Below are 9,264 nucleotides of genomic sequence, written 5' to 3' on the forward strand. Positions count from 1 at the left end.
TTACGACCTTCCTTTCCTTCTTTATAACTTACGGGATTCCCCCCTCACCCATCACCCTAGCGAGATTCAGCCAGAAAATTATTTTTCTACTCAGTAGAAAATTGTGCTTCTTGCTAAAGGTAGAACGTCGCCTTGAGAGAAAGAAATGTTACAGAATTATGATACTTATATGTATTGTTATTAGTAGTAGCAATATTGTCACTACTATCAACAGCCACTGCAAAATGAATAAAATGGTGGCCTCTCCATTGACATAATTATGAATAATTATCTACCACGATGATCCACCATAAGTTAGTAGATTTTTTTAAAATTTCTAATCTATGACTGAAAAACTATGGTTGGCCCAATGTCAACCAGGCTTGTTTAACTTTGGTTGACATAGATTGGCTTCTGTGACTAAGAAAGGACAATATTCAGGCTCTCTCTGCTTCTAGTTCAGCACCTTACTGATTTTCTTAAGAACCATATAAATAAATCCTTCCCAGCAAGATCTAGCTACAACTTGGCTTTTCTGGTGCATCCATTGCCACTTAATTCAGCTCATCCACCTTGTTACTGACTATCCTCTTCTTTTTCCTTTCACCTTTTGCCACAGTCATGGACTTCTCAAAGAAACTGGATCTATGCATTATGTGTCCAGACTATAATAATTTGAACTTGGTCAGTTGTGCATTGTGACAATCTATTTTGGATTGATTTGTTCTATGATCCATTTATTTAGGTTTTTTTCATTACCCATAGTATTCTTAGTATTCTTCTACAATATTAAAGTTCTAAAGTGTTATAATTCTTTTTATTCTGCTTCTTCAAGTCCAACTTTTTCTTCAATTGACTGTCATAGTGAAAATCATTGTGCGGTTGGTACAGATATGTATGGCATTGGAATATCTTTTCCAAGGTCTTCATGGCTAGCTGTCTGCCAATCTCCAACATACTTCTCAACCCAGGTTCCTTCGTATTTGATAATCAATCCTAAAAGTCAAGGCTTATCCACCACTTCAATGTCTTCATTGTCAATTCTACAGCTGGTTGATGTGCTCCTTAGCATTGGTTTTTCTTTTATTATATTTAATAGTTGTCCAATTTTTTTCAATTTACTCTTTGTCTTTTCTTTATCAGAGCTTCCCACCAACTAGAAAGTTTTTACTGGGTTATAAATTATACTTAAGATGTATTCTTTTTCTTTCAATTCATTATTTAAATCCTGACTTCTACTTTTGAGAGAATTTATAAATTTTGCTAAGTGTTTATAACAAAGGAAGCTATAGAAAATTGCAGTGTTGATAAATGTTTGCAAGGTATCTAGGATTAAGTTGGCATGACTGACAAAAAATGGAAAAACAGAACAGTCAAGGAGGAAAGGAAAAAATACAATGTTATTCAGACTTGGAGACATATCTGGTGAATTTTCTATTCTATTTATGCTTTGCAAACACCCTCTGAACATTAATTCTTTGGTATCAGAACATAAATTACTTTAATGTGATTCTTCAAAACTCACCATGCATCTCAGTAAACATCTCAGTTAAACATCTCAGTAAAGTAGGAAAAATAACTGCAGCAAGTTTAACTCAGCTAGTCATCAAACACAATAAAAATGAAGTTCTAATCACAAAACACCCCTCATTGTTTTCATTAACAAGGCTAAATGCACAATTTCTGGAAAGGAATAAAAATGTAATGAGCTAGTAGCAAATTGTTTTCTTTTATGTTGATCCTTATTAGAATTTAAATGTTCACGGGTTCTTTTCACAGACCTTTATCAAAAAACAAATAGTTACTTATTCTATATGAGGTATATGAATGTGGGGCTTTTTCCCTGAAAAAATAATATTGTCCTTGTTTCTAGACTTAAGAAAGTCAAACATGATTGCTTATCTTTGATGATTAGCTTTTTGATAAAACATGAACAGGCAAATTTCAGATTTGTGGAATCTATTCTTTCCCCCTTTTTACCTAACAGCTGAAAGCACCTACAAGCTAATGCTTCAGTCCAGGAATATTTTATCATACTTGAAATGAGTGGATAAATGTAGAGTTGTAATTGCAGGAATGTTCCAATCTCGGATGGCAAACCTCAGATAAAGAACGTTTCCAAGCAAATACAACTCAGGTAAACAAAGTCACTAATCTAAAGGAGGATTAGAGAGAGGAAGTAAACATATGTTAGACTTTAACTAGAGATAATTAATTGTATGGATTACTGTGCTAAACAGTAACCAAAGTTAAGCAGTAACCAAAGTTAACCAGTGATGGAGGATAACTAAAAATGGGTATAAATGCAAGACTAGACTCCAATAAAGATTATCATGATTCAGTTGATCATGATCAAACAACTCGACTGCCTCGTCATTACAACAGATAAATCCTTTCAGACAAAAGGCCATTTCCATGAAGATCCATACAGATTTTATATTGCATCAGCATATTGCATCTGTATATTGACTTTATGACTCAACATATTTTTAAAAAATCATTTGGAAGAAATGCTTCACACCTTCTGATATACATGTCCCTGGTGTGATCAAAAACCTCAACAAGCCAGCTGCAACTGTGCAGATGGACACCCATCCCCCTTTTATGAGGCTGTACAAAAAGAAGTCATACTTTGATCGTGCAGTTATGGTTGCCATCTTGATTTTTTTGATTGGTTAATTCTCCTTCCAGAGACTCTTGGGAGCAGAACATTTCTATCCATTACAGCAGCTTCTTTTTTTTTCATGATTCTTCATGAGTCTGAAAAGAACCACATCAATTTTGCTGAATGAACTCCATCAAGTAGCACATTTTTTCTGCATTAAAGCTGAACCCTGAAAAAGAAAAGGATGCTTTAAAGAACAGCAGAGAAAAGCAATGCTCACATGAGGACTGGATGTTTCTTTGGAATAATTTTTGAAGCGTGCAGAACTCAATCTCATACTTGGAATACATGAAGTCTGTTCCAACTCAATCTTCTTGATGCAGTTCTAGTTTTACTTTCCTGACAGAACAATTGGGCACCTGTAAAATTAATGGTTTTACATTCCTCATAAAAATTTAGAAGAAATAAAACTGAGATGCAAACGTTTAATGTTTCCTTGATTCACAAATTATGACGGCATAGAATCTCTTCAATGGAGGGCTGCTTATCTCTGGAAAGCCTTTTTCCAAAGATGTTTCTATTAATTATCACTGCTAACTTAGGGATACATTTCTTATTTTATAAAGGCATTTATAATTGTTATTTTTTTTTAAAAAAAAAAATAAGCTAATTTGTGGTTTTCTCTATCTGCATTCAAGCTTTCTATAAGGCAGGAAGACCTAAACAGTTACTATGGAGATAAGCTCTGGCACTCAGTCTTACATCAACTCTAAATTTCCAATTGAACACCAAGTTGCTGGACCACCCACCTTTATGAAGCTTCTGTGATATCAACACTTTGATGTAGTACTAAGGAGCTAAACTGACACATTCAATTTAGCTTTTTAGTATTAGTGGAAGTGTCTTTTGTGGGAATAAATGATCCTTGATTAACAAAATTATTGCTGACAATTTTGTGTAAGGGAGCCTGAAGATTATGATGGCTATAGACAGCAGACATGCCTAAATAGATGCACAAAATACAGCTCTGGCTTCTTTCCCCAGAGATGTCTGGATTTGCTGTTCTATTGACTATGATAAAGTGTACAGTCCTGGAAAAACTAGAATCTTTGCCTTTGAAAGCTGTCCATCTGGATCAGTGTCCTTCAATAATGCTCCTGAGTGCACATTTGAGGCACGACACAAGACCCATAATTGCACCCTGCTCCAACCAAATTAAGAGGTTGCCATTTCACTAGCGTACATGAGAGATTAGCATTCTCTTCCCAAACACTGTCTCTCCTGGATTACCAGAATCTACTAAGATAACCGTTACCATCCCTCTCAAGACATACTTAAACTGCTTTTCAAATCATTCTAAATAGCCTGGCCGAAATGATGATTTTTTTAAAATTTATTTTTGTTTTTAAAATAATCATAAAAAGGGAACAGAAATATCAGGAACAGAAGGATAGAAATATATACATTGTCAAAGAAAAAATACACTAAAGTGCTTTAAAAAAAGTTAAAAGAATAGAACAGAAAAAGCCCAAAAATGTATTGTTATAAAAGTAAACAGCTATAATTCTGAAAATGTTGAGGTACATATGTATTTATTTCTAATACTTACAGTATATAACTACTACGCTATTTCAACCTACTGTATTTTCTATAAACAAGTCCCGTATTTTACTACAGTTATCCATACAAAGTCTACATCTAACAAAATAACAGAGTTGGAAGGGACCTTGAAGATCTTCTAGTCCAACCCTTGCTCAAGCAGGAGACCTTATACCCTTACAGACAAGTGGCTGTCCAGTCTCTTCTTGAAAGCCTCTAGTGGTATAGATCATCTATAGGTGATTTGCTCATAAGTGGCAACTGTACTCAGTTTCCAATCAATTGAGTGAATGGGGCCATATATTTATCTGCCCAATACTGCTATGTAGTAAAGGCATGGAGAAACATAGAATAGAATAACAGAGTTGGAAGGAACTTGGAGGTCTTCTAGTCCAGCCCGCTGCTTAAGCAGCAGACCTTACACCATTACAGACATGTGGCTGTCCAGTCTCTTCTTGAAAGCCTCCAGTGATGGGCCCACACAATTTCTGAAAATAATCCATTTATATTATTCAGTTGTCAAATTCCATGTACTGTTGTACATTGTAATTGAACATTGAACTGTAGTGTGAGGTTTAGCAATAAACAAAAGAATGTCATCTGCAAATAAAACTAATATATATTCAGCTGAATTATATCTTACTCCATTTTATGAATTCCAAAGCAAATCCTAACCTGTTTAGTATGGCAAACATGTGCTGTTCGTATATTTCGTTAAAGGCTTTTTCCTAATGCATCTAATGATAAAATCACAAATTGGTCTTTATTTTTAATTCAAGTCTATTAAGTCTACAATTAACCTAATGTTGTCTGCTACTTGCTTATTTTTTATAAACCCATCTTGATCATTCCTAGTAATAAAGGATATTACTTGTAATTTGTTAGCTGCTGTTAAAATCTTTGTAGCAACATTAATCAGCGAGATAGGATGATACTCAACACACTGAAAGTGTCTATGATTGCTTTTGGTATAATCGTGATATAAACTTGATTATATCCCTGACAACATCCCTAACAAATATCTCATCATACAATTGGCAAAATTTTGGCACCAAAAGAGCCATAAATGTTTTATACGACTCTATAGGAAATCCATCCAACCCTGATGTTTTACCACTTGCAATTGTAAAAATTATTTATTTAATCTCTATCTTAGATAGTAGAGCAAATAAAAATTGCTTTTTACCATCTAAGGATGGTAGGTTAAATTTATTTTGAAAGGCTTTTATATCTTCATTCAATACATTCTTTGATTTGTTATATAATTCTGAATATGAAATATGAATTTGAATTTTGAAAAAATGACATTGATATCCTTTAAAGTTTTACACATTTTATCTTTCTCACCTCTAATAATTTATATCACTGCCCTGTCATTTTTTGCTTTGAGCAGCCAAAATATTACCAGATCTTTCACCTTTCTCCCATAAACTTGTTAGCATTAATTCTGTCTGTTGTGATATGATAGTATTAGCATACCAATATCTCCTTATTGAATGATAACGAATTTGTATAACAAATGCATGTAAGAGAATTTACAATATTTTGATCTGAATTTAGAAACATCAAATGCCCTGATTTTTAAAGAGGAAGCATATAAATCATGCATAAGGATTAAAAATTATTGCTTATGCGTCATACAAAAATTAGGTTAAAAATAAGAGGTAAAATAATTTCTGGGTACCCTGATCAGTTTCTGAAATGCACATTTCAAAGTAATTGCACTATGATCTGATACATAATAAATGTCAATATTATATTCTTGACTTTTGTGATATAAAGTTGATATTTTAAAAAAATCATGCCAAAAATGGTGCATATTTGAATAAAACATATATTCTTTTATTGTTGAAAACATCAAATGCCTCGATTCTATTAAATTCGATTCTTCCATATAAATCTTAATTATATCCCACACTAAGGATCGCTTTTTTTGTCGTGCCAGTATAGTTCCATCAAGCTCAGAATCCAATATTTCATTAAAATGTTCTCCTATTACCACTTAATCTTAAATACATTCATTCAGGTGTCCAAAAGATTCACAAAACATAATAGGAGAATCTCAGTTAGATCCATAAACATTAACCATAGCTAATACAGTCCCTGCAATTTTAGCACACAAAATTAAACATTGCCCATTTACGTCAATAATAACATGTTGTACATCATTTGGAAATCTTTTTTGAATCCAAATGGCCACACCTGTAGCTTTCATCGAAGTATCGGTGAGAAATGTTGGAAGATGTTATCCAGCATGCCTGGAAGGCAATAGGCAGCCTAAAATAATAGGGCCCTTTAATTTAGTGTTATTATTGATTATTATACAAGTAATGTAATTACTTAACACTAGTAAGTCCACACTGCATTATGTAATTATTATTATTATTATTTTGTTTCATGATACTCCCAGGAATATCTAGCAGAGCTGGAGGGGGGAAATTCTTTTGAAGGTTACTAGTGCCTTTAAAGGGATTATTTGTTTGGGGCTTGTTTCTATTTTTTAGCACACATTTACCCCCTCACCACATCCCCATATGACCTGCAGACCTCATCTGGATTGAAAGTTCTTCTAAACTCCATTTTCTTCAGAACAGATACAAAATGAGTTGAAAGCAGGTTAACAAACTCCCTGGGTGTGCAGTCTTTCTTGGCCCCTAATGACAAGTTTTTACAAAGCAACTCAGTTCCATTTGCTTCTGGGATATGCAGAAATGAGAGCGACAAGTTTGCAAAATCGCCAATATTCTCCAGAGAGAAATGATAAGTTATTACGAACATTAAAAACAGCAAACACTTAATGAAAAGGAGTTTATAATTAGAACAAGAACAGAAAACAGATAAAAGCCATATTGCCAGTATTGTGCATGTAACTAATTATAAACTTGATAAAATACCTGAGAAATGAGGAGAAAAAGTCATTCCCACGGGCACAATGGGTGTTACTGTACCAGTGAAGTCAACCAACATTTCAAAACATCAAAGTTCAATGAGGTTGCTGACTTTATACTTCTCCAGTTGGATGTTCTCCAGATCTATGAGGACTACAATCTGCAGAATCCCTAAACAGAGGGATTAATCAACTCTGGGAAGCTGAGGCATCTTCTATAAGGTAAAATTTGCCCTGTAGAAACCAAATATGATGGTCTTTCATTACTACCATACCATAGAGCGGCAACAGTGATTCACAGCTTGATCTTTGTTGGCTTGATTAAGATCTGGAATGGAAAAAGAATCAATTCCAGGAGCAGATCAGAGGAACAATCTGAATGAAGGAGGAAATGCAGTAAGGAACAGAAGCACACTTCAAACAGCAGAGAACCAGTTTGTAGGGAACTGGGCCAAATCAAATGAACCAGAGACAATTGAAATTGTTTCAACAAAATCTGAAACCCAATTGATGTTTTACTTGTTTGTGCAGGGATGGAAGATTGACAGAGCGAGGAAATTTCAGAGAAGTTAAATCTTTTCTGTCGTGTGCTGTCACAGTATGACAGTGTCCTTTGCTTATTCTGACAAATACACTTTAGGCCCCCTAAATTCATTTTCTTTCTTCTGCCTCTAAGGGTTGAATGGGAAATCACAGTCCTACATTAAGAGCAGCAAAGGGAGGGAAAGATGGTTGGGGTTTTTTTTGCTATTTTTTGTTTTAGGGTTGTAGAGTTTTTATTCAAAAAAGATATACAGGTAGTTTTTAGCTAATGACATGATGGAGCCTGGAATTTCTTTCATAAGTCATAATGGTTGTAAGTCATGGCACCCACAGGACCGACCTGATTTTCTGACCCTTTTTTGCAGTTCAGGTAGTCCTCAACTTATAACCACAATAGAGCCCAATTATTATGTTGCTAAGTGAGAAATTTGTAAAGTGAGCTTTGCTGCATTTTAAGATTGTTCTTGCCACATTTGCAACTTGCCACTGCAGTTGTTAAGTTAGTAACATGGTTGTTAAGTGAATCTGGCTTCCCCATTGATGTTGCTTGTCAGAAGGTCACAAAAGGTGATCACACAACCCTGAGACCTATGTGTGATGACCCAGGATGGGATACAAAAGCTACAAAATTACAAAAACAGGTGAAGTCCCTTTAATTTCTTCAACTTGGCTTCAAAGGTCCAATTATCATTGACTAGAGAAAAAACTCCCCACAAACAGTTGCAAAAAGGAAGAACTTCCATTCAAACTCAAAATACATAAAAATTATAAATAGAAAAAAACAACACAAACTACACTGAAGCAATTAATGAGACAAGGCAGGATAAGGGCTTGAAGATGTCCACAGATATTGAAATACACACACTGGGAAGGATGACAGAACTCAGATAAGAACTGACAACCAAGATATATTTTCATGCTTTGCTTCCAGCACTGGCCCATGTGCAGTGTGTCCTTTTAAATAGTCCTAACAGCTGCAGCCCATGAAGGGGATCAAGGCCCTTTCTTCCCCCATAGTCCACGCCATTCATGTTTCTCCCTTATCCGCTCCTCCCTGCATGCACTAGGATGAAGAGGGGATGGGCCTGGGTCTTCCTCTGAATGCCCAGCCGGACTGTGCCCTTCCCCAGTTTCCTCCACATCCTCCGAAGCCACAGTCCCACTCCCTGTTGGTTTCTCCTCCTCTCTAACAGGGGCATGACACTATGAGTCAGTTGCCAAGCATCCCAATATCGATCACGTGACCACAGGGATGCTGCAATAGTTATAAGTGTGAATATAAGTTACTTTTTTTAGACTTATATACTGCTCAAAAAAATAAAGGGAACACAAAAATAAGACATCCTAGATCTGAATGAATGAAATATTCTTATTAAATACTTTGTTCATTACATAGTTGAATGTGCTGACAACAAAATCACACAAAAATTATCAATGGAAATCAAATTTAGCAACCCATGGAGGTCTGGATTTGGAGTTACACTCAAAATTAAAGTGGAAAACAACATTACAGGCTGATCCAACTTTGATGTAATGTCCTTAAAACAAGTCAAAATGAGGCTCAGTAGTGTGTATGGCCTCCACGTGCCTGTATGACCTCCCTACAATGCCTGGGCATGCTCCTGATGAGGTGGCGGGGGTCTCCTGAGGG

General features: G+C 35.2%; 1 long non-coding RNA gene across 1 annotated transcript; it reads right to left on the bottom strand.

Annotated features, from left to right (window-relative positions):
- Positions 1 to 2,616: 2,616 nt before the first annotated feature.
- Positions 2,617 to 7,365, bottom strand: LOC148132871 (uncharacterized). The gene is made up of 3 exons (XR_015746953.1): positions 7,078 to 7,365; positions 2,865 to 3,003; positions 2,617 to 2,739 (listed from the first exon to the last, which is right to left on the bottom strand). It is a non-coding gene; the product is annotated as an uncharacterized LOC148132871 (long non-coding RNA).
- Positions 7,366 to 9,264: the final 1,899 nt, after the last annotated feature.

This window comes from Notechis scutatus, chromosome 1, assembly GCF_049901735.1.
Source record: "Notechis scutatus isolate UNSWTSFEM ecotype Mainland chromosome 1, rNotScu1.2, whole genome shotgun sequence".
NCBI lineage: Eukaryota > Metazoa > Chordata > Lepidosauria > Squamata > Elapidae > Notechis > Notechis scutatus.